General features: G+C 51.4%; 1 protein-coding gene and 1 long non-coding RNA gene across 4 annotated transcripts in view; both read right to left on the bottom strand.

Moving 5' to 3' along the window:
* The window catches only part of WASF2 (WASP family member 2), a 72,903-nt gene extending 71,299 nt beyond the window's left edge, over positions 1 to 1,604 (bottom strand). Inside the window, exon 1 of one of the 2 annotated variants that reach the window (XM_019432395.2) lies at positions 1,437 to 1,604. The gene's annotated coding sequence lies outside the window, so the exon portion shown is untranslated. Of the gene's footprint in view, positions 1 to 1,129; positions 1,257 to 1,436 lie in introns of those variants that run through there. The other variant, XM_019432397.2, reaches the window with a different exon arrangement.
* A 295-nt stretch (positions 1,605 to 1,899) lies between these two features.
* LOC128775888 (uncharacterized) lies at positions 1,900 to 24,104 on the bottom strand. 2 transcript variants are annotated; one of them, XR_008420835.1, is made up of 2 exons: positions 23,790 to 24,104; positions 1,900 to 2,438 (listed from the first exon to the last, which is right to left on the bottom strand). It is a non-coding gene; the product is annotated as an uncharacterized LOC128775888 (long non-coding RNA). The 2 variants fall into 2 exon arrangements; XR_008420834.1 differs by lacking the exon at positions 23,790 to 24,104 and adding an exon at positions 9,752 to 10,177.
* Between the last annotated feature and the right edge of the window lie 450 nt (positions 24,105 to 24,554).

Here is a 24,554-nt window from a genome sequence, read left to right as displayed (position 1 = left end):
TGTTTCATGAGAAGTGGGCTACTGAAACTTTCATTCCAGGAATCCAAAGAAATTTGAACAAACAGGAAATTTCTCTTATCCCAAGAAAATTTAGCCTTCTTAGCTAAAAAGGAGAAAAAATTAACTGGCTGGCACTACCCTGCACCAAGAATCAAGTCTATACGCCAACAGTTGGTGAACTTCTACAGGCCACCCAGTCAGGATTCAAACTGAGTTCTTTGGGGTTCTGAAACACTTCAAAACGACTTTTACCATTTAGAAATTGAGTTTAGAAACTCACAGACTGAAGAAAGGGAATGTACTTATAATCAGCCATCCAGGGATCGAGACCCAGCCTGTCTCCAAGCCAGAAGTCAATTGAAGTGTCTGGGACCAGACCCCTCCCCCTATTTGTGACAGAGCAAACTTCTTTTTAAGTGGACAATGCCTTCCCCCTTGCCCAGCGATTCTCAAAGACAACACCTTGTGGTTGATAAGCTCTGTACCTTACCGCATGACCTTGGACAAGTTACTCAATTCCTCCGAAACTTAGTTTCCTATGTGTAAACTCTCAACAGTGGCTGTAAAAATTAAATAACATAAGCCTAAACAAGGGCTGGCACGTAGTAGGAGCGCCATACATGCTCTCTGCCCTACTCCGAACCCTCCTGAATTCTTTTGGGCCTAAATTTCAATCATTGCCCCAAGAGGTTCCCAGGATGCCTTCCTCTCCTCTGATGCTAGGGAACACCAGTGTGTAAAATTGCACCATCTCTGAGACTCTAGGATCCTGGAGCACCAAGACAGCCGGACTCCACCTTATCATCGTGTGGGGTCCATCCAGAGACTTAGTGGAAGAGCCGCCCGTTCAGTCAACTCTCCTCTCTACCGTGCAGAACCATCCCGTGCGCGCGCGCGCGCGCGCACACACACACACACACACACACACACACTCCTCTCTTCAACTTAGGTTAGGGGTCTCAAAGAGCGCCTCAATTCTTTCATAGCCCGAAGATGGAAACCGAACCTCCGCCCGGGGAAGAACTTGCCCAAGATATCAGACATCTGAGATCCAACTCATGTACAACTGCCTGCAAAGCCTTCGTTTTACAAATCGGTAAACTGAGGCCCAGAGAAGAAAGTGACTTGCCCAAGGTGACACAGCGAGTCGGTGGCAGCGCCAGATCAGGCTGGGGGCACTTTCGCAGCCTCACAGATTCGCGGGCCCCTCAAAGTCTCCGAGGGGATCTCCAGGACGCCTCCTCCCTGGGGAGGGGACTGAAGAGGAAGACGCTACCCGCGCTGACCGCTCGCCCGGCCACTGCCGGTCCGCGGCAAGAGGCACGCCATCCACTCCCTCAGGACCCTGCGAGGCTCGGGGCGGGGAGGTGGGGGGAGGGTGGCGGCCCGGCCCGGCGCCTCACGGCGGGGCCCGCCCGCGGGGACTTGTTGCTCACCTGGTCTCGCGCGGCCGCCCTCAGCGACAGAGGGGCCGGCCAGCCGCCCTTCTCCGCGCGGGGTCCGTTCCCGCTGGCCGCCTCCGGGGACGCCACACAGCCAGACCCCCCTCAGCGCGCTACGCCCCCAGCCGCGCTCGCCCGGCCCGCGTCCGCCATTACGCGATTCCCCGCCCTGGGACGCAGCCCCACCCCGCCAGCGGCCCTGATTGGCTCTCTGCCCCACCCTCCTGGGGCTTCCGGGCATTCCATTGGCCTGAGTGGAGTGCCAGTTAAATAGATACGCAAAAGACGTACTCAAGGGTACCTTCTGGGGAGCTCCACCCGAGCTACTTCCGCAATCGGAGTAAACAGCGGGGGAGCAAACCAAGTGGAGTAGGGGTGGAGATTAAACTGAATCAACTCCTAAATTCGGGGTAGGAAAACCCCACTTAAGAAAGTGTAGAAACTCGTACAAAGTGTATTGAAAGAGGAGTTCTTCTTGTTAGAGTTCAAAGAACCAGGATTTTTGGTGGAAAGAAGGGGACAAACCCATGAACTTTCAGAGGACACCCCTCAGATTGCAGATAGTTTTGTCCCTTCCCTCCGGCTCTCAGGCCCCACCGAAAGTAGGAAGGGGAGAGTGAGTCATAGGCTCCAGCCGGCTGCTAAAAGATCCTTCCGGGGCGAGGCCTGGCGTCTTGGGACGGGCAGGTGGTTCTGAAAGGCCGGGGTCAGGTGAGCGGGACCTTGGCTCGGCCGCCGTCTCATTCTGCGACCTCAGACAACTCCCTGAACTTATCTGGGCCTCAGTTTGTCCTTCTGCAAAATAGAAACAGTCATGTCTGCCTCATGTCTTGGCGTTTGTTGAGGCTACATTCCTGAGTTGGGTATATGTGCGCCTTGTTGATTGTAAAAGGCTGCAGCTGGATAGCAATGTGACAAATTCACATGTTAGCGAAGATCTCTCATTTAGTGTTCTAGAGCAACTCTGTCAGGCAGATATTGTCCTCTGTCCTCGTTCTGCAGAAGAGAAAACCAAGAACTCCATGACTTACCCAGGGTCGCCCCCCGGGGGAATTTGAAACAACCCTGGGACTCAAATCTGTTCTCTTTTTGTCTTCCATTTCTGCACTTCTCCTTCCAGGCCTGGTGTCCCCTGAGAAAGCCTTACTTCCACCAACCCGTTAGCATAACAGAGAGTGTCATGAGGGTGACAGGCCAGCCCCCCATCTCTCTGGTCACCATAGGCCCCAGCTGTTTCTAGGGTCCTAGGAATCAGGAGGTGAGTAGGGGATGGCAGGTGGGTCAGCAACCCAGACAGAATCCCAGACAAGGACACAGAGGGGCAATGACACCATTGTGGGCCCTCAGCAGGGCAGCTTCCACGCCAAGACTTAAATGCAGGTCTCTCTGCTCTCAGAACAGGGCTCTTTTCATTGCAGGATTGTTTTTCCCAGAAGAGCTGCCTTGGCTGCAATTCCTAGTCCTTTTCCCTCTCTGGAAAGGAAGGAAGCCAAGATGGGAGAGGGAGGGGAAGCAGCCTAAGACTTTAGAAGGGCAGAGACCACCAAGTGCGTGCGTGGTGCTGACAGAGCCTCAGTGCTGCTGAGTCAGTGACCTCCAGGCGCAAATTGGGACTTGTGGTCTGACAACCAATGACTATTTTCTGACAACCAATGACTATTTAAATCGTGACTGTGGCCATTGGTTGCTGGGAGGCAGCAGGTGCTGTACAGAAGTCAATGGTTTGGGGGCAGCCTGACCTGAGATTGAATCTAAGATCTACCACTTTCTAGCTCGCTGAGCCTCATCTATGTCTTCTCTAAAATGGGGACAACAGACATCACTGCTAAAAAAAAAAAAAAAAAAAAAAAAAAATTATATAAATATATCCACATCACAGTTAAAAATATAAATAAATAAATAGGGACAACAGGGCAGTTGTGAGGATTCAATGAGTTAATTGTGGAATTAATGAGTCATGTGTGTAAAGTACCTGTCTATTCATTCATGGAGTCATCTATTCAATAAAAACTTATTAAGCACCGGGGCTCCTGGCTGGCTCAGTAGGTAGAGTTTGCGACTCTTGATCTCTGGGTCAGTGAGTTCAAGCCCCATGTTGGATGTAGAGCTTACTTAAAAAAAATTACTAAGCACCAACCATGTATAGGCAGCCTACCAGTGATGCAGCTACAATGGTGGGCAAAACAGACAGAGCCTCATGGAGCTTAGAGTTTAGTGAGGAAGTAAGTCATTAAATGACCAGACGAATCAAAATACAGTTAGAAACTGTGATAAGGAACAAGAAGGCAAAGTACAATGTGCTTATGACGTAAATGTTGGGATGGGGTGGGGACGGAGGAGACTTTCTGAAGAGGTGATATCTCAGGTGAATTGATGAATGGGGATTAACTAGGCAGCAGGTGGTTGGAAGAAGTGTTGCAGGCCAAGAGAAAGGGTGTGGAAGGCATCTAGGCCAATTGGGATAGGTGGCAACGGGGGAGGAGGGCAGAGTTCATGCAGGGTCCTGAACAAATGAAGTGTGACAGGGGAGAGAACCTGGCTTTGAAAGTGAGGCTGTTTTCCAAGGGTCTCTGTACTTTTCTGGTAGTCCCTGAATGCAAGCTCTGAGGCCAACCCACCTGGGTTTGAATCCTGGCTCTGCCATCTCACCTCGGGCTGTGTGACCTTGACCGGTCACCACACCTCTCTGTGTCTCATCTACTTTTCTAAGAAAGGGGGATGATAATAAAGGGTCAACAGGTAAGGGCGAGGATTCAATATGGAAATGTATATAGAGTGTTGTGGCATAGGGGCGCCTGGCTGGCTCAGTTGGTTAAGCATCTGACTTCAGCTCCGATCATGATCTCACAGTTCGTGGGTTCAAGCCCCCACATCGGGCTCTGTGCTGACAGCTCAGAGCCCGGAGCCTGCTTCAGATTCTGTCTCTCCCTCTCTCTCTGCCCCTACCCCTGCTCTGTCTCTCAAAAATAATAAATAAAATTAAAAATTAAAAAAAATAAAATAAAAAGGGCACCAGGGTGGCTCAGTTGGTTAAGTGTCCAACTCTTGGTTTCACTCAGGTCATGATCTCACAGTTCATGAGTTCGAGCCCCACATCAGGCTTCATGCTGTCAGTGTGGAGCCTGCTTGGGATTCTCTCCCCCTCTCTCTCTCTCTCCCTCTCTCTCTCTCTCTGGCTCTCCCCTGCTTGTACTCTCTCTCTCTGAAAATAAATATATAAAAACTTTAAAAAAAAATCAAAATAAAGTGTTGTGGCATATAGAAGGTACTCCATAAAAGGTGCTTGGTCTTCCCCAGAATGGAAGGAGATGAGCCTGAGGCATCAGATCCGGCAGATAAGTTTGGGAGAAAGCTGATACAAGTGTCTATACACTGGGCCAGTTCTCATCTGACCTTAACTGTTTTGGAAGACTTTGAAGCCAGGCAAGCCCGGATCAAATCATGGCTGTACCACTTCCTAGCAGTGTGACCTTGAGCAAGAGACTTCACCTCTCCGAGCCTCAGTTTCCCGATCCGTAAAACTGAGGTAACTGTTTTTATTTCCCAAACCTGTGAAAGTTAAATGAAATAATAAATGCAAAGCACTTAGCACAGTGATTAGCACACAGCAAGCCGCTTGAATGTTAACTTTAATAGTATCGTTGACTTTAACAGTAACTTTATTAGTCATTTGATAGTAATTGTTGTTGTCGATATCAGCGTTACTACCTGTACTAGGTAAGATTCTGGAGCTTTGCTTAAGGTTGTCTGGCGACAGGAGGCATAGTTTCTCCTTTTAGGCAATGGACGTAGACAAGTTGCTTTCCGAGGGCATGGTGCTGAGCACTTTAATAGTAATATTAATAAGTGCTAACATTGCACATACCATTTACTATGTGTCAAACATGTGCTAAGTGGTATACATGCAGTAACTCATAAATCCTTATTGTAGTCCTATGAGTGAGGTCCTGTTATTACCATCATTTTACAAATGAGATAAAGGAAGTGTGGAGACGTTAAATGACTTGCCCAAGGCCACCCAGTCAGGAAGCAGCACAGCTGGCATTTGAACCCAGCCTCTGAGAGGGCTTAACTGCTCTTGAGGAGCAAGCTCTCCCTTTTCCACCGAGAAGTTAGAGTTATCACCCGGAGGGATGAAATTACTCACTGCCGGTAACCAAGTCCCCGGGTTGTGAAGGCCAAACCCGTGCCTTTCCCACCAGTTCTGAAAAGTAACCCCAGCCTGTTTGTTCCCTGCCCCCTGAGGCAGATAAGAGCAGGGAGTGGACCCTCTTACTCTGCAAGGGAAAGCAACAAGACATTTAGAGTCGCTAGAACTGGATCTGAGTCCCAACTTTGCCACTTAATGGCTCTGCAGTCTTGGCCAAGTCACATCCCGTGTCTGAGTCTCAGTTTCCCTATCTACGAAGTAAGGATGATCGCGGTTTTGCTACAGGGCTGTTGTGAGGAGCAGAAAAAATAAGGCCTGCATGAACTATGAAGGGCTGTCAGCACAGGAGTGCCTCTCCTTGTTGTTGCTATGGGGATGGAAGCACCCTGGGGAGCCAAAACCAATAGAGCAGGCGAAATTGCCATCTCTGGAGATAGTCCTGGGTTTGAGTCCCAGATCCGCCTTTTATGCCCCGTGTGATCTTGAGCAAGTTATAAAACCTGGCTGAGCCTCAGTTTTCTCATCTATACAATGGAGTGAATAATACTGATTTCGTAGAGCTGGATAGAAAACACGTTGAGGGAATGCATAAAAAGCCATGAATCAATTCCTGGAACAGAGCCCACAGAGCACAGTGTCTTAAGGGATTCCAGGGGGGGAAACAAAGCACAGGGACCATGAAGAATCACAGTGACCCCTTTTCGCCACCCCTGTTTGAAGGGAAGAGAGTGGAGAGTACTGTGTTTAGAGCCCAGGACAGTCTCCAGCCGCTACCCTAACTCTAGCATCCTCGGCTCTCGCTGGGTCCATCTCTCTCTCTCTCTCTCTCTCTCTCTCTCTCTTCCTCTCTCTCTCTCTCTCCCTCCCTCTCTTCAAACAAGTTCCTCTCCACTGAGCAATCCCAGGGGGCCCCGAACCTCGGTTCCAGCCAAGCTAGCAGGCTTTCCCCGCCTCCACATCCTTAATCCACAGCCTTTGCATTTGCCATTCCTTCCACCTGGAATGCTCTCTCCTCCTGGAGTGCCTGTGATGGGGAAAGGGGGGTGCTGGAGGGAAAGGATCTGGAATGATGCTCCCCTACCTCCTCACTCCCCTCCCCTACATCTCCCACGCTGCATGCCTGACCTCCCCCCTCCCAGCGTGGGGGATGAGGCAGCACCGGGAGGGGGAGGAAAAGGAGGAGGACTCAGTGAAGGGCCCTCTGTGGGGTTTTTCACCTGCTCAGAAGAGGCAGACGGAAATGAAAGCTCTAGAAAAACGCCTGCCGCTCTGCTCCGGAGGCCCCAGCTCAGTGAAACCTCCCTGCCTTCCCACTGTGCCATCTTCTCTTCCTCCCCCTCCTCCTGCAGGCAGGTGCCACAGTCAAGGAACACGGGTGGGCGGCAGGCCAGAGAGACCTGGGTTCAAATCCCATTCCTGTCACTTACCCAGTGAATGGCCTCAGCCAGAACCTTTGGCCCCCACACACCTCACTTCTTTGTGAAAGGACACAACAACCCTGCCTCTCAGGCTGCTGTGAGGGCTAAGTAGAGGTGCCAGGTGAAAGTGCCTGGCACATCCGAGGTGCTCAGCAATGGAGATTACAGGCGACCGCAAACTCCCAAGTGTCCATGTGTGCCCGGCACAGCCCTCAGCACCTTGCGTGTATTAGCCCATTTTGTTCCTTTTGACAGATGAGGAAACTGAGGCACAGAGAGATAATATAACTTGTCCAAGGTCACACGGCCAGTAAGAGGCAGAGCTTAATCTCCGTTCCTACCCACGACACTACGGTGCCCTCAGTACTGGTTGTCGGGATTATCGTTGCCGTAATTTGTTTTTATCTACACGGACTCGATGCCCTCAGTGAGTACATGTTATTCCTCTCCTCCCACATTCGAGATCTTGCCTGAATTTTCCCTCCTTTGTGACATCTTCCAGTCTGTTCGTTTAAAGAGCATACATTGCCCTGTCCTCTGGCCAGGCCGATGCAGGGCACTAAGGACCACTGCTCAATCCACCTAGTCTCTGTTTCTGCATGGCTCCCACCCCGATGAGGGAGAAGATACATACGTGGCCCGCCTGGGTGGTTCAGTCAGTTCAGCAGCCGCCCCTGATTTCGGCTCAGGTCATGATCTCAGGGTTCATGAGTTCGAGCCCCACATAGGGCTCTGTGTTCACAGCATGGAGCCTGCTTTGGATCCTCTGTCTCCCTCTCTCTGCCATGCCCCCACTCCCCTACTCATGTGCACACACACTCTCTCTCTCTCTCTCAAAAATAAATGTCAAAAACATTTAACTTAGAAAGTACATAAAAAGTACAATAAAAGAGGAAGACGCCAATTGCAACAGGAGGTGTGACCTCCGAAAAGCCTAACACGATTGAGGGATTGGGGCAGGTTTATAGAAGAGAGGTCATTTGAGTGGGGTCTTGCAGGGTGAGTAGGAGTTCCTCAAGGTTATAAAGAATATAGAATATGACATGTAGTGCAGACCCTGCAAAGGGGATTGAATAAATAAAGGCTAGAGAGGGGCGCCTGGGTGGCTCAGTCGGTTAAGCATCCGACTTTGGCTCGGGTCATGATCTCGCGGCCTGTGAGTTCGAGCCCCACGTCAGGCTCTGTGCTGACAGCTCAGAGCCTGGAGCCTGCTTCTGTGTCTTCCTCTCCTTCTGACCCTCCCCCGTTCATGCTCTGTCTCTCTCTGTCTCAAAAATAAATAAACGTTTAAAAAAAAAAATTAAAAAAAAATAAAATAAAATAAAGGCTAGAGAGTAACATATCTGGGGTCAGTTCTATGCCAGGCCCCGTACTATATGCTGCAGGAATAGAGGTGGAAAGATATTAACTGGGCGCTCAAGATGCTTACAGACTTGGTGCTGGGGTGGAGAGAAAGCAAGTAAAGCAAAAATACCCATATTCGAGAAAAATCCAGAGGGGCTTTGAGACTACAAAAAAAAAAAAAAAAAAAAAGACCTAAACCTCTGGAGGGATCAATGAAGGCTTCCTGGTGGGGGAGCTGATGTCTAGGCTGAGCCATAAAGAGCAGAGGCAAATTATATCACCTACCTCCACAACAGCCCGTATATCAATGCAACACAAAAACAATGCAAACTATAAAATGAAGAGTAAGGAGCCCCAGTAAAGTTCTAATTTTTCTCATGAGTGCGACTCAAATGTGTTTTTTAAATTATCAAACATCAGATTCGTTTTGTAAAATAAGATTTTAAAAAATAGTATTTGTAGTGCCCCTGCTCTGCTGGGGCCCTAAACACACGTTGGCTCTGCTCGTTGGGTAATCTGACAGGGTGACAGGCCAGAGGGAGTCATCCAGGTGAGAGGTGGAGAAGGGTGTGGAAGGCGGAGGGAATTTCACATGCAAAGGCCCAGAGGCAAGAGAAAAGATGGCACTTTGGGGAAAAAGGAAATCCTTTGATGAGAGCTGGCAAGGGGGAAGAAGTGCTGTGGAGGCACGGAAGGGTTTTAACTGCGATGTGCCATAATCAACTGTCCCTTTTGTGAGATCGCTCTGAATATTTCCAGAGACCTATTTATGCTCTGAATCCATTCATTCAAGAGACACCGTGTACCTACTATGTTTCAAGCACTGACCCAGGTGCTGGAGCTGCAACAGATCATTAAGTGTTCTGCAGACAGAGCAAGACGTGGCAGGGACATTACGTGCCACCCCCCACAGTGGGATCTGGATGGATGAAGGCTCGCAGTGTGGAAGTGTGTGACCTTCACAGAAAGGGCCAAGCCCTGTGCCGGACAGAAAAGGACTAACTGGGATGGAAGATGGCGTTCAGGGCGCTTGCCGTGAAGAGGCCAGTGATTCATAAGACAGAAGAAAGGGGTGAAAGCGAGAGCGGAAGCAATGGGCCAGGGGTGAAAAATCCTGATCTCGTAGCCTCCTGAGAAGGTGGGCAAGAGGGCAGCGGGGTGGAAGCCCCAGCCTACCCCGTCAGCCCCCCATGCTCTCCTAAGTCCTGCTGAACCCTGCAGCCTGTCTCCTTGAGGCTTGGAACCCTGGAGGAGAACAGAGGCGGGTGAGGAGGGGGTGGGCAGGAGACAAGCCCAGGCCCCTGCCCAGCAGGGCCTTCCTTCCTAAGGGCTGGAGCCAACCCAGCTGAGGAGCCAGAGGTTACAGGGAAGGATTAAGGAGTTGGTTGCTTTTTTACCCAAGCTGTGGCTGCATTTCTCTCTCTTTCTTCGTCTTCTTCTTCTTCTTCTTCCTTTTTTTTTTTTTTTTAAAGAAAAATGTTCCTGTACACGCACCCGGAGGCTTTTGCAGGAGGCGGCTGTTGGAGAACCGGGAAAACAAGCCAAGAAACAAGAGAGAGGAAGAAGACCACGCCTCGCCTGGCAGATTCCTAATGGCCCAGGAGACCTGAGGCTTTACTGTGGGAGGCCAGTGGGGGCTGGCTCGGGTGGGAGGGAAGGGCAGGCCGAAGGACAGCCACTTGCTGGTCGGTGACCTTGGGCGGGATGCTGCCTGCTTGCTTCCCTCTGGTGAGAATGGGGAGGAGGGGGGCAGGGGCAGGGCTGGCCGGCTGAGGTCACAGGAAGGCCCCTTCCAGCCTGAAACGCGATCTCGGGATGTGGGGCCTGCCAACCTGCAGCGACCCTGGGCCAGCAGAGATGAAAGGCTGCCTGTCCCCAGCTTCCGGACCCCCGAGGCCCCAGTGCCTGACTTGAAGGGCAGCAAAGCTGCTGCAGCTGGCTGGAGCCGGTTGCTGGACTCCCCACCCCACCTGATGTCATCCAACCCTCCCTTCCCTGTTTGGCTGGGGACACTCAGGCCCAGAGAGGGCTGGTGACCTGCCCGAGGTCACACAGCAAGTTGGAGACGGAGCCAGGGCTCACCACAAAGTCTTTGGACTCCAAGGCCAGGCCTCATTCCCTTTCCCAGAAACTTGGCTGCCTGGGGGCTTACCCCAGGGAGTTGGAGAGACCTAGGGTTAGGGGAGACAGTTGGGAGCTGTGTCCTTTGAAGTCAAGACTTAATGTTGACTAAAGTGCTTTTCTTTTCTTTTTTTTCTTTCTTTCTTTCTTTTTTTTTTTTTTTTTTTTTTTTTTTTGAGACGAAAGGAACGTTCCTGGCCCCTGCCATGAGCCCGGACTTGCTCTGCTGGCAGGGGAAGGAACGCAGCTCTGGCCGCCACAGCTGCTGGTGGCCAGCTGAAGCCTCAGCTCCTGCTGCTCCCACCCCAGTGGGCAAAGGGACAAAGGCCTCTTCTCAGGCCTGTCCTCTCCAGCCCCCTGGAGGGGGCAGAGCATCAACCAGGAGGCTTGGTCACTGACCAGCTAAGTCGCTGTTCCTCTCTGGCCCTTAGTGCCCTTTCCGGAACATGGGGGCAGAGTATCTGCCTGACCTGCTTCTCAGCAATGTGTTGAGGCTCCAAAGAGGTCGAGTTACGGAAATACAGACCCCTCAGCACCTCCTTCAGCCTGAGGGTCTGCCTACTCAGAGACCCCTCTGCCTCAAATGCCCCTCCCTCTTTCCCTCATGCCTCGCCTGGCCGGCCCCAGTTCACTCAGCTCTGCCCAGTGGGACCCTCCCTCGGTCTGAGGAGGCTTCCCTCACCTCCAGACTGCAAGTGCTCCTTCAGGGTATTTATCGCTGCTGTAATTAATGAACTGTGTGATCGGATCTGTCTCCCCACTAAAATATGAACTCGGTAGTTCTAGCTGACAGCGAACGCTTACCTGGTACCGGAGACTTTACCCATATTAGCCCATTTAATCCCCATGGCAGGTACTGTTAGTTCCCCCATCTTACAGATGAGGAAACTGAGACAAAGAGGTTCGATGACTTACCCAAAGTCACAGCAAGGTGGAGGCTCAGCCAGGACTTGAGCACAAAGAAGTTGAGCACAAAGAACCAGGATTCAAACCCAGACCCCAGGCTGTAATGGTTACTCTACTAATAAGGCAGGTTGAGCTAATCCCCTGCTTCTCCTCAGCTCCCAGAACATCCAGCAGACAGTAGGGGCTCCACGTATACTGGGCGAGTGAATACACACACAGTGATGAATACACAGGAGTATTTGGAGGAGAATAAAGCACCTTCCAGGAGTGAATTTTGCAGGTGCCGTGGGTGAAGCTGAGTTGTTAAAGATCAATTATTGGGCTTCCCTCTGGAGCACACACTTGGGCCAGAAACCCTAGACATCATCTTTGACTCCTCCAATCATTCCTCAAATTCTGTTTGATTTCTCCCTGGTACACCTCTTCTCCATCCCTCAACCCTCATCTCTTTCTTGAATCAATCTTTCTTTCTTCCTTTCTTTCTTTCTTTCTTTCTAGCATGAGGTGTGGGGGAGGGGGGAGCAGAGAGAGAGAGAGAGAGAGAGAGAATCTGAAGTAGGCTCCAGGCTCTGAGCTGTTAGCACAGAGCCCAATGTGGGGCTCGAACTCACAAACCCTGAGACCATGACCTGAGCCAAAGTCAGATGCTCAACTGACTGAGCCACCCAGGCGCCCCTTGGATTTTTTTAATGTTTATTTATTTTGGGGGCGCCTGGGTGACTCAGTCGGTTAAGTGTCTGACTCTTGCTTTTGGCTCAGGGCATGATCTTGCAGTTTGTGAGCTCGAGCCCCACATTGGGCTCTGCACTGACAGCATGGAGCCTGCTTGGGATTCTCTCTCTCCCTCTCTCTCTGCCTCTTCCCTGCTTGTTCTCTTTGTCTCTCTCTCTCTCTCTCTCTCTCTCTCTCTCTCTCAAAATAAATAACCTTAAATTTTTTTTTTAAATAAGTGTTTATTTTTGAAGGAGAGAGCAAGCAGGGGAGGGGAAGAGAGAGGGGGACAGAGAATCCAAAGTGGGCCCTGCACTGACGGTGGAAAGCCCAATATGGGGCAGGAACTCGCAACCCACAAGGTCATGACCTGAGCCGAAGTCAGATGCCCAACCAACTGAGCTACCCAGGCGCCCAGGATTTTCTTTTAAGTAAGCTCTATGCCCAACGTGGGGCTTGAACTCACAACCCAGAGATCAAGAGTTGCATCCTCTGCCAACTTAGCCAGCCAGGCGCCCCTTTCTTGGATTTTTGTAGCAACCCCTGCATAGCTTTCTCCGTCTCTAACTTCTCTTCCTCCAAAGTGGACCTCTAAATACAGAAAGCAAAGTGTGAGTGCTATCCCTCTTTATCCCCCCCTTCATTAATGAACCTCCCATGGCTCCCCATTGCTCTCTGGATAAAGCCCATACTCTGCACCAAGGTTTCTGCCACCAAGCCCTGCCTCCACCCTTCCAGCCTCACCTTCAGCCCCTCTCCTCCACATGTCCTTTGCCCAAGCCACTCTATGTACTAGAAGTTAAGGGCATAGAAACAGACTGCGTTTGAGTCTTGATTCTGCCATGTATCAAGCTGCGAGAGTTTGTAAACAAGTCAATTCCCCTTTCCAAGCCTCGAGTTACTGCCTCTGGAAAAGGGGCATAATCACAATACCCACGTCATAGAGTCATTGTAAGGAGTATATGCATACAGAAGGTGCTGAAGACAGTACCTGACATTCCCAATGGTCACTATCGTTCTTACGCTTTCCAATGTCACAAAGAGCATTTCTTCCTGCCTGCCTTAGTTATTCTTTCCGACCCAGCTCAACTATCACCTCTTGGAGGAAATTTTCCTTGATAGTCACACCCTGTTCCCCAGGTGAAGTCAGTCTCACTTTCTACACTCGTACTTTATTGCTCTATAAAGCACTTGTATATTTTGCCCTCTCTTTCCCCCGTTACCCCAAGAATTCCTGGAGACCAGAAATAACGCCCTTTTACTCAAGCACCTGCCTGGTATGCAGCAGGTGCTCAATAAATGTTGGTTGAGTGGAGTCACCACTTCCAGTGCCTTAGTGAGCCCCTTGCAGGGAGAAGGCCTAAGCGGTGAGACAGCTGGACTCCGCTGGGCCCTGGTGCTAGGTATGTTGGTGTGGGAGGGAGGGGGTGAAGGAAACTCCTGACCTCTGGGCTCTTCCCCCGCCAAGGGAGGAAGAGAAGGGAGAAGATGTGAGAAGGTCAGGTGCTGAGCAGGCGTGAGGTGGGGCTATAGCAAGCACCGGGGCGTGGGTGGAAGCTGGCAGACTCCGGCTCCTCTAAGACCAGGGCTGGGCCTGGCAGGACAGGGCCTCACAGCCCCAAGTCCCCACCTCCACTCCACCTCATCCGGCCACCTGGATTAAGCGACTTTCCAAGTCGCAAAGCTACATCTTGACTTGCAAGGAAGCAAAATCCAAGCTTGGCCTTGCCTGGTTGCTGAGCAGGGAGAAAAGGGGGGGGTATTTCCTTTAATTCTCCCTTCTGTATAGGCAGTGCCTTGCAGTCCTGGGCACATCGAAGAAAGTAATACTTGATTTTGCAACCCCGGTTAAGGTCACACTATCTCCGATTGTCGCTTCAATTGCTGCTCCTACCACCCCCCCTACTAAGAACCCTTATCTTGGGGCTTACTTAGCCTGGCTCACTCAGAAAAGTATGTGACCCTTGATCTCTGGGTCTTGAGTTCGAGCCCCACGTTGGGTGTAGGGATGACTTAAAAGAAAAAAAAACAGGGGCACCTGGGTGGCTCAGTGGGTTGAGCATCTGACTTCGGCTCGGGTCATGATCTCATGGTTCGTGGGTTTGAGCCCCGTGTAGGACTCTATGCTGTCAGCACAGAGCCTGCCTGGGATTCTCTCTCTCTTGCCCTTCCCTCACTCTCTCTCTGTCTCAAAATAAATAAAACTTAAAAAATAAAAATAAAAAAACCAAAGCCAAACAGAAAACTTAAAAACCCTTCTCTGACTGCCTAGGACCCTCAGGATAAACTCCCAGCTCCTGACCCAACCTGTAATGCCCTGACTTGTCAGCCCCGTACCTCCTCTTGGACTTTCTCACACTTCACTCTCCCCCTGCCTTCACTCCTTCTGGCCTTTTCTCAGTTCTTCTAACATACCTTGTCCCTTTCTTCCTTTGGGCCTTCACACATAGTTTTTTTCTCTGCCTTGAATGCTTTTCCCCATCCCCTGACAATTCTGTTTTATGTTTAGTGTTTTTGATGCCTGAGAAATTTTTGCCAATCCCAAGATCATGGAGATATTCCCATACATCTTCTTCTAGGAGCTTTTTAGTGTTAAGGTTTCACATTTAGGTTCATGATTCATCTTGAATTATTATTGTCTTTTTTTTAATTTTTTTTAATGTTTATTTATTTTTGAGACAGAGAGAGACAGAGCATGAATGGGGGAGGGGCAGAGAGAGAGGGAGACACAGAATTGGAAGCAGGCTCCAGGCTCTGAGCCATCAGCCCAGAGCCTGACGCGGGGCTCGAACTCACAAACCGTGAGATCGTGACCTGAGCTGAAGTTGGACGCTCAACCGACTGAGCCACCCAGGAGCCCCTAATTATTATTGTTTTTTAAGTAAGCTCAAACTCGTGGCCCAGAGATCAAGAGTCACACGCGCTACCGACTGAGCCAGCCAGGTGCCCCATCTTGAATCAGTTTTTGTGCCGTGTAAGGTAGGGGTTGAGAATCACTCTCACTCCGTTCATGCCTTCTCATTCTTTACAGTTCAGCATATCCCCCACTTCCTTCGAGAAGCCTTCCTTGACTACTCGCAGATTAGATCAAGTTATTGTACTCCACAGCCCTTAGCAACCTCTACTTTTATTGTAGCACTTGTCACAATGGTAACTAACCAATTATTTGTGTAATTAACATCTCATCTCCTCTACTGTACTGTAGTTCTGTAAGCTCAATGCTTGTGACTCTCATATATAGATAGAGATAGATATAGACATAGATATATTTGTTTGTTAAGTGTATTTATTTTGAGAGGGAAAGAGGGAGAGCACAAGTGGAGTTGGGGCAGAAAGAGAGAAGGAGAGAGAGAAGCCCAAGCAGGCTCTGCACTGACAGCACAGAGCCCAACCTGGGGCTCGATCCCACAAACCGGGAGATCCTGGCCTAGCTGAAATCAAGAGTTGGACGCCTAACCAACTGTGCCACCCAGGCACCCTGCCCTGGGACTGTCTTTTATTTTTTTATTTTTTTTAAATGTTTATTTATTTTTGAGAGACAGAGAGAGACAGAGCTCAAGCGGGGGAGGGGCAGAGAGAGAGGGAGACACAGAATCCGAAACAGGCTCCAGGCTCTGAGCCATCAGCACAGAGCCCGACGCGGGGCTTGAACCCACGAACTGTGAGATCATGACCTGAGCCAAAGTCAGATGCTTAACTGACTGAGCCACCCAGGCGCCCCGGGACTGTCTTTTAAAAAGTGTTTTAATCGAAATACGCATTCAGAAAAGTGCACCTATCAAAATGTACAGCTCGATGGATTTTCACAAACCGAACACAACCATGTAACTGTGTTACATCCAACTGTGTTGGATCAAGATGCCCCACATTTCCTGTCCGAGGACCCCCTCCTATTCCTACCACCTGTGACTGTCTTTTTTACCCTTACATTCTCAGCAGCCAGCATAGAGCCTGGCATTATTAGGCTCTCAAAAAAAAAAAAAAAAATCTTTGTTGAATGAATGAATTAGTTGGTGATGCCTAATTTTTCATCAGAGAACTTGACACGGAATCCAGTCTCAGCTCTAGTCCCCGGTTGGTGTGACCTCGAGGAGGTCCCGTCTGCTTTTGGGGTCTCAGTTTGCTTGTTTATGAAATGGGGGTATATGGAAGGAGGTTGGACGAATAATGTCTTTGGGGTTTTTCCAGATACGACATATGAGGCAGAATTAACCATCCCCTCCACCCTCGTTCTGATAATACATCATTGGGAAATATTTTGGTCTCCTGCCTGAAAATGAGGACCTAGGAGGATTATTAGTAGCTCCATCCAGGTAGTGTCAGAAACCTGCAGCTGAGCGTCACAGGACCTGGGTTGAGTACTGGCCTGGCCTTTGGGTGACATTGGGCAAGTTCCTTCTCCCTGCGCCTTCTGGGTTTCTTCACCTAAGGGTGCTTTGCTTTCTCTTTGAGGAAGACAAAGTCGCAGCCACAGCAGGGTTTTGGCTGACCCCCTCCTGCTCCTGATTCCCTGCTGCTCTCGGCGCCAAGGAACAGGTCCTTCTGGAAGCCACGCTGCAGCCATGGCTTTTAAAGACACCGGGAAGACACCCTTGGAACCAGAGGTGGCGATTCGCCGAGTTAGAATGACTCTAACCAGCCATAGCATAAAATCTTTAGAGAAGGTATTTGCTGACTTGATCACAGGCGCAAAGGAAAAGACTCTCAATGTGAAAGGACCAGTTTGGATGCCTACCAAGACTCTGAGAATCACTACAAGAAAAACTCCTCGTTGGGGTGCCTGGGTGGCTCAGTCGTTTAAGTGTCCGACTCTTGGTTTCGACTCAGATCACGATCTCCCGGTTTTGTGAGTTCAAGCCCCATGTCGGGCTTTGTGCAGCTGGCAGCACAGAGCCTGCGTGGGATTCTCTCTCTGTCCCTCTCTCTCTGTCCCTCCCCCACTCGTGCTGTCTCTGTCTCTCTCAAAATAAATAAATAAACTTTAAAAAAAGAAAAGAAAAACTCCTTGTGGTGAAGGTTCTGAGACTCGGGATCGTTTTCAGATGAGCATCCACAAGCGACTCATTGATTTGCACAGTCCTTCTGAGATTGTTAAGCGGATTACTTCCATCAGTATTGAGCCAGGAGTTGAGGCTGAAGTCACCAGTGCAGATACTTAAATCAACCTTTTTAATAAATTGATTATCAGTTGTTTAAAAAAATGATAAATGAAAGGCACGCTTTGCTCTCAAAAGCTTAAAGAACAACGATGCTGACTTCAGGCCTCTGAGTACCAAGGTTCAGCTCCTGGGGCATGGGCAGCTCTGCTCTGAGCTCCTCCCTGCCTGGCACCGCGGGGGGAGAGGGAAGCACACGATGTGATAACCGCCTTGGGGAAGAGAACTCACAGTCTGGCCAGGGGGACCTAATGTTCAGCCAGGAACCAAATGGAAAATGGGCTGATGGTCCAAATGATTCTCTATGTGTGGGGCTGAAGGGAGAGGAGCTGGAGTGTTCCAAGGAGGGGTAGGAGACCTGGGGGTGCGGGTGGGGGGAGGACAGAGAAGTCTTCCTGGGGGAGAAGCCTTTGGAAATTGGCAGGGCAGCCCAGGGGCGCTTCCCAGAGATGGGAGGAGGCAGGAAGGAGGAAATTGGGTCCAGGTGACCACAGAGCAGCAACTTGGCCAGGGAGTAGGAGAGGCGGGGCTGGCGGGAGCTTGGGCAGCCGCCCCACAGCTGGGCCTTGGAGAGGAAGGCGGTGGGGGGGGGGGGGTACGCAGTCTCTGCTTCTGGCCCTGAGAAAGCGCCATCTTCTCAGGCCACAGGCTGGGAGGGAGGGCATAGTCGCACAGTCGCCAGAGGGGCCTCTCTGAGCAGCCCCCAGGGCCCTGCCCAGCTCTCCTGGGCCTGCAGGGCAGAGGGTGAGGAGTTAAGCCCCAGTCCCCCCCGCAACTGCCACATGGCCTTCCCTTCAGCTTGGATCACATTTCTGCCTCTTCGTAGCTTTACGGACTTGGGCGGGGGGTGGAGGTGGCTGGGGGGCACTTTACTGTATCCCATTCCTCAGAGAGATGACTGAGGCAGAGTGGGTGCTACCCAAGTTAAGGAACTGAATGAAAACTCTGATAATGGTGATAGACAGCAAAGCCTAAAGTTAAGAGCTGGACTGCCAAGATTCAACTGCCGCTAATGAGTTGCGTGACGTTAGACGAGTCTGTTCTGTGCCTCGGTTTCCTCATCTGTAAAGTGGGATGCTAATGTTGCTTTATCATAGGGTCGTTGTGAGGATCGAATGAAGTGAAGATGTAAAGCACCTGGACATAAAGCACTGTGGCCTCAAAGCCAATAAAACGAACAGGCTTTGGAATCGCCCCTCTAAGCCTGAGCCTCGGTTTCTTTCTAAAATAGTACTAAAAGGGGCACCTGGGTGGCTTAGTTAGTTAAGAATCCAACTCTCGATTTAGGCTCAGATCATGATCTCACAGTTTGTGAGATGGAGCCCCGTGGTGGGGGGGGCAGGGGTCTGCACTGACGGCGTGGAGCCTGCTTGCGATTCTCTCTCTCCCTCTCTCTGTTCACACACTCTCTCTCTCTCTCAAAAGAAATATTTTTAAAAATGTTCTGGGGCGCCTGGGTGGCTCAGTCGGTTGAGCGTCCGACTTTGGCTCAGGTCGTGATCTCGCGGTTTGTGGGTTTGAGCCCCGTGTCGGGCTCTGTGCTGACCTCTTGCTCAGAGCCTGGAGCCTGCTTCGGATTCTGCGTCTCCTTCTCTCTCTGCCCCTCCCCACTTGTGCTCTGTCTCGCTCTGTCTCTCAAAAATAAATAAATGTAAAAAAATTTTTTTGAAATAAAAACAATTTTTAAATGTTCTAAAAAATTAATTAAATACAATAAAATGACGCTAGTAATCCCTACCTTTTGGGGCATTTGTAAAGATTGGTAAAGGCAAGGTAGTCCCTGATGAGAGCACACCAGAGGCCCTTCTCCTCTCTCGTCCCCTCCCTGCCCTACCACCAGATGTTCAAAGTTTATTCACCCACTCCTGGCAAGTAGCTGTCCCTCAGCCACCCCTCAGGCCTGGAAATCTACCCCAGCAGCCGAGTTTGGATTAGGCAAGGACCCTTCCAGGCCCCAGAAGCTAGCTCAAGAGATTCTGGGATCTGGACACCCAGAGGTGGTCTAGAAGGGGGTAGAGATGGGCTTCAGGTGGGCAAGGCCTCTTGGCCTCTCTGACTCCTCACTCTACGGGGATGGGCCCAGCAGAGGAGGTCTGGAGTGGGCTCTCTGAAATGCAGGGGCTCCTGCCTCCTGGTTGCCTGAGCCCAAGGGTCACACTGCTCGAGAATAAACAACAAAGCCCAGCACAGCACACGTAGTGGACGCTTGGGAAATAGTAAGAATGGCTGCCATTCACTATCTTCATAATAAACACTTAAAAGCAGGTACTACTGAGGGGCGCCTGGCTGGCTCGGTCAGTAGAGCATACGACTCTTGATCTTGGGGTTGTGAGTTTGGGCCCTGTGCTGGGTGTAGAGATTACTTAAAAAGGGGCGCCTGGGTGGCTCAGTCGGTTAAGCGTCCGACTTCGGCCCAGGTCATGATCTCACACCCGTGAGTTCGAGCCCCGCGTCGGGCTCTGTGCTGACAGCGCAGAGCCTGGAGCCTGTTTCAGATTCTGTGTCTCCCTCTCTCTCTCTGCCCCTCCCCCATTCATGCTCTGTCTCTCTCTGTCTCAAAAATAAATAAACATTAAAAAAAAATTTTAATAAAAAAAATAAAGTCCTAAAATAAATAAATAAATAAATAAATAAATAAATAAATAAAAGCAGCCACTGCTGAGCCCATTTTGAAGATGAAGAAACTGACACTCGAGACGTAAAGTCATTTGCTTGGTACCCCAAGCACAGCTTATGGCACAGCTATATCTAAGGGCAAAACTGAGATTCAGAGCTGAATCTGTCTGATTCTGAAGGGGCCGCTAGCTAAGGGATGGGAATCCCAAGGTCACCAGCAGACCCTTGTTGGGGTTGGATCAGGAGGAGCTAGGTGCTGGACTGGGTGTCTGTCCCAGGACGATAGCCAGACCCACTCAGGGTAAAGGGGTTTAATCCACCCTCAAAAACCTGTGAGCCCCGTGCACAACCCTCTGGTAGCCTTCTGGCAAAAGTTATTCACTCTACACACATTTGTACCTGCTCCTGTGCGTGGGAACATATGCTAGACCCTAGGGACCTAGGTGAATCAGACTTGGACGGTGCCCTCCAAGTGCTGCTCATCTGCTAAGGGAGGCAGATACGTCGCTAGAAAACCCTAGTCGAGGGTGAGGTGGCCTAGGGATTAAGCACATGAGCTGTGGCAGCCAGGCGCCTGGGCTTGAGTCACCTGTTACCTTTGCAAACTGGGTCAGCCCCTTCACCTTTCGGAGCGTCAGTTTCACATGAGTAAAATGGGACTGATGATAAGATACTTTCGTAAAGACTATTGTGAACGTGAAATACTTCTATAAAGCTGAGCAGAGAGGAGAAAGCATCAAATGAGTGTTAGCTCTCCGTTATTAAGATAATGGGGGCATAGAGGAGAAGCTTAACTCTTGTTGGGGACAGCGGTCAGGAGAGGCTTCTTGGAGGAAGGGACATCTGCGTTGGGCCCCAAAGCCTGAAGACTTCACCTGGGGAAGTGGGGGAGGGCATTCAGGGAAGCACGTGCTACATGGACAAAGGCCCAGAGCTGTGAAAGGATATGACCTGTTTGGGTGTGGCAGAGCAGAGTGGGCTGGGAGGAGGAGTGATAGGAAATGAGGCTGGAAAGACGCTTTCAAGGCCCTCGACTGACTTGCTGCTGAGAGTTTGGACTTTAAAAGACTGGGGACAGAGCAGGATTTTAAGAGCTGGGAAGGGACACGATTGTGCCAATTTTAGAAACATGATTCTAGCTGAAGTGTGGAGAGTGAAACGGAAAGGGAGAGACGGGATGTCGGGGAGCAGATCTGAGTGTGCGCCCCCGTGGGTGGGTTAGAGTCCCCCAGTGGCTCCCCACCAGCCTGCAGATGAGGCCCCGAGTCTCCTACTTCCCGCCTGCCCATGTGACCTGCCCACATGCTCTTTCCTCTGCGTGGGATACCTTCCCCCTCTCTTTGTCTGTCAAATTCCTCGCTCTCCCTCGGGTCTCTGTTTAGCCACACTTTCTCTGGAAGCTCTTCTAGGCATCCCTGGTCCAGATTAGGTCCTCCTACTCTTTCTGTGGACTTGTGGACTTGTCTGTCTCCCCAACTGGACTCGGCCAGCAGCAGGGACTGCGTGGTCCTGCTTACTGGTGTGTCCACGAAGCCCAGCCTAGTGCCCAGCACGTAGGGGGCGCTCAATGCATGATCAGATGGACAAAGGAACTAGTGAGTGAATGGATAAGTGTGACCGGGGTGAAAATGATGGGGCCCGAAGTAGCCACGAGGAGAGAGATGACGGTGGTAGGTGGTAGAGGAGACAGAATACTGGATTGACGAGAGGTGAGCACGGTGGGGCGGGGGGAGTTGGTGATAACTCACAGGTCTCTTCCTTGAATAAGCCTGACTTTTTTTTTTTTAAACATACATTTATTCTGCTTCACTATTTTTTTAAGTGTATTTATTTATTTTGAGAGAGAGAGAGAGAGAGAGAGAGAGACAGCATGCGTGGGAGAGTCAGAGAGAGATGGAGAGAGAGAGAATTCCAAGCAGCCACACTGTCACCGTGTGGAGCCCGATGCGGGGCTCAAACTCACAAACCCACGAGATCATGACCTGAGCCGAAATCAAGAGTCGGATGCTCAACCCACTGAGCCACCCAGGCGCCCCAAAGCCCGATGGTTTAGCCAAGATAGGAAACACGAGTGGGGGTGGAGGTGGGGAGGGAGGAGCAGGTCAGGGCAGGAGACTGGGGTCCTGGCCCAGGCTGTTCCCGGGAAAGTTCTTCATCCCTGTCTCCCCGCTGGTGGATCCCCATCAATGTCTGTGACTCTGTCAAAATGTTGTCCTCTCAGGGAAGCCACGCTGACCGCTCTAGGTAGGCTGGCCCCCTATAAATTAATGTCTGCCAACACACGCTCTCCATTTCCTTCCAGTCCTTGTCATGATTGTAATCAGGTATCAATTGATTTGTATCGTCTATAGTGTGTCTTCCTCACTTCCACGATGGCAGGGATCTCGCTCAGTTTACTGACCGTGTATCCCTACCTGGTAGTCTCCCTGGCACACAGTAGGTGCTCAAAAACAGATTTGTCGTATGAGTGAGTAAATAAACGGATGAAGGAATGAAGGTAGGAAGGCCTTGAATGCCACCATAAGGAATTTGACTCAGCCTCGAGGGAATGGGGAGCCATGGAAAGTTCTTAAGGAAGACAGTGTCAGGGTTCAGCTTGTGTTTTAGAAGGCTCACCCCTGGGGGCTGTTGGGAAGGTGGATCTGGAGGGAAGGCAGGGGGAAGTGAGGAGGCCCTGGGGGAGACAACGACACAGCACCTGGACCCGGGCTTGGGAACCCCCTCCCTGTGTTTCCCCCCCCACCCCCGGCCAGGCCTGTTGTCTCTGAGCCCAGCAGCGGGCGGTGGGAAGAGCAGAGCTGGCAAAGCTGACACTCACTAATCACGGCCCTCACCCCGGAGCCGCACTGACTGTCTGGTCTCCATGGAGACACGGCAACCTCCGGCCACTTGTTAATGGCAGCTCAACAAGGCTGCAGCAACGGGGACAGGCCTGACCAGCGCTCCCAGCCCCGCACCACCTGGCCCAGCCTGGGCCTCTGCAGCAAACCCCAGGGGCGCCTGAGTTGGGGGATAGGACCGGAGGTCTGGTGGCTGGCGGGCTCCCCCCACCCCTCCCCTCCGCGGCCCCGCCTCCCTTGGCATTGCCAAGCAGGGAGAGGGCAGAGGCAGCCTCCGCCCTGGCCGACTCCTCCGCAGGGCTGCTGGGAAGCTGAGCTCATGCAGGTCACCCAGGCAGGGCCAAAGGGCTGGAGGGGGCTGGTGAGGAGAGTGTGTGTGTGTGGGGGGACCTGCTTGCATCCCACACACAAGAGGAATGGAGGGGAGGGCGCTCTGCTTGCCCTGACAACCCTCTGCTCTGCTAGCCTGAGGCAGGGACCCGATTGGGAACCATCTGTCCAGAACCTCTTCCCTAGTTTGCTGTCACTACATCTGAAATCTGAAATGCCACCATTAGCAATTCACTCCTTCGGGAGGCAGCGTGGCCGAGCACAGAAAACACGGGCTTTGCAGTCAGGCAGGCCTGGATGTACGGCCTGGCTCCGTCCCTCTACTCCTGAGAATTGATTTCCCCATCCGTAAAATGGGATGGTAATTGCACCCCCCCAGACACACGTTGGAGCACGCGTGCTTCTCCAGGCTTACTCTGACCTCTCCCAGAGGCCTGAGCTCGATACCTGTGACTCTTCCTCCCAGAGCCCTTTCTTCGCCCTCACAGATGAGCTGGGAGCCTCCTCCGCAGGCCTCAGGACTGATCCCTCAGCATTCGCCACCCTCCCCCTCAGGTAGCTGCCCCACATTTGTCCTCCCCACAGACTCCCCTGCGGGGCGGGGCACAGTGACCTTCAAGAGAGGTCTGTGGAATAAACAAAGGGGGAAGGTAGGAGGAGAGCCTCCCTCTGCCTTCTGTCCTCTTTCCTCCTCAGGGGGTGCTATGGCCCTAGAACACTGGTTGAAGGCCTCTGTTCCCTTCTCTCCTTCATACCTTTGTTTGTCCACTTGTCTGTCCATCCATCCATCTTGCAAACACTCCCAAGGTGGGACTTCAGAGAGGACCCGGATGTGACCCCAACCCACAAGGGAGGCAGAGGCCAGATTCTTCGGTCCAGACACCTGAGGCACACCCATGGCCTCCCGGGGACTTTGGTACAGCTGCCTCTCCCCACCATGTTTCTCCTCGGTCACTCCCTAGGCAACTGTCCAAGCTGAAAGGGCCCTGGGAGATCATCTAGACTGCGACCAGATGAAGACACGAAGGCCCAGAGAGGACTGTGGCTTGCCCGAGATCCCACAGCACAGCTCTGTTTCTGAGTTGACAATGTACCAATTATGTGGGTCTGCTTGGGAGGCGGCTTTTGGCTCTCCAGCCCTGCTGACAGCTGTGTTCCCAGTGGCAGCGGGGAATGCTAGTGGGAGGCCTGTCTGGCCTTTGAACCCGGACTCCCCAGGGCAGAACCAGGTGGCTCTGGTGGGGCCCCGGGCTGGGAGGTGGGGAGCTTCAGAGGGGCAGCCCAGATACCGGTGGGGGTGCGGACGACTGAAAGCTAAGGGAGCAGCATTGATTCTAGAGGCGAACTGCTAAGCCTTGAGCTCCTGTCCCAACTCTGCCACTCACTCACTTGCTGGGTAACCTCGGGTGCATCATTTGACCTCTCTAAACCTTTGTTTTCTTATCTGCAAAATGGTGCTACCTCCATAGAACAAAAATGTGGTGTCCACGGTAACAGCTGCACAGAGCTCAGGAATGTTT

The sequence above is a fragment of the Panthera pardus genome, unplaced genomic scaffold, assembly GCF_024362965.1.
Source record: "Panthera pardus isolate Hobbes unplaced genomic scaffold, ASM2436296v1 HiC_scaffold_11, whole genome shotgun sequence".
Lineage (NCBI taxonomy): Eukaryota > Metazoa > Chordata > Mammalia > Carnivora > Felidae > Panthera > Panthera pardus.
This window is presented reverse-complemented; position numbering and strand designations above follow the sequence as displayed.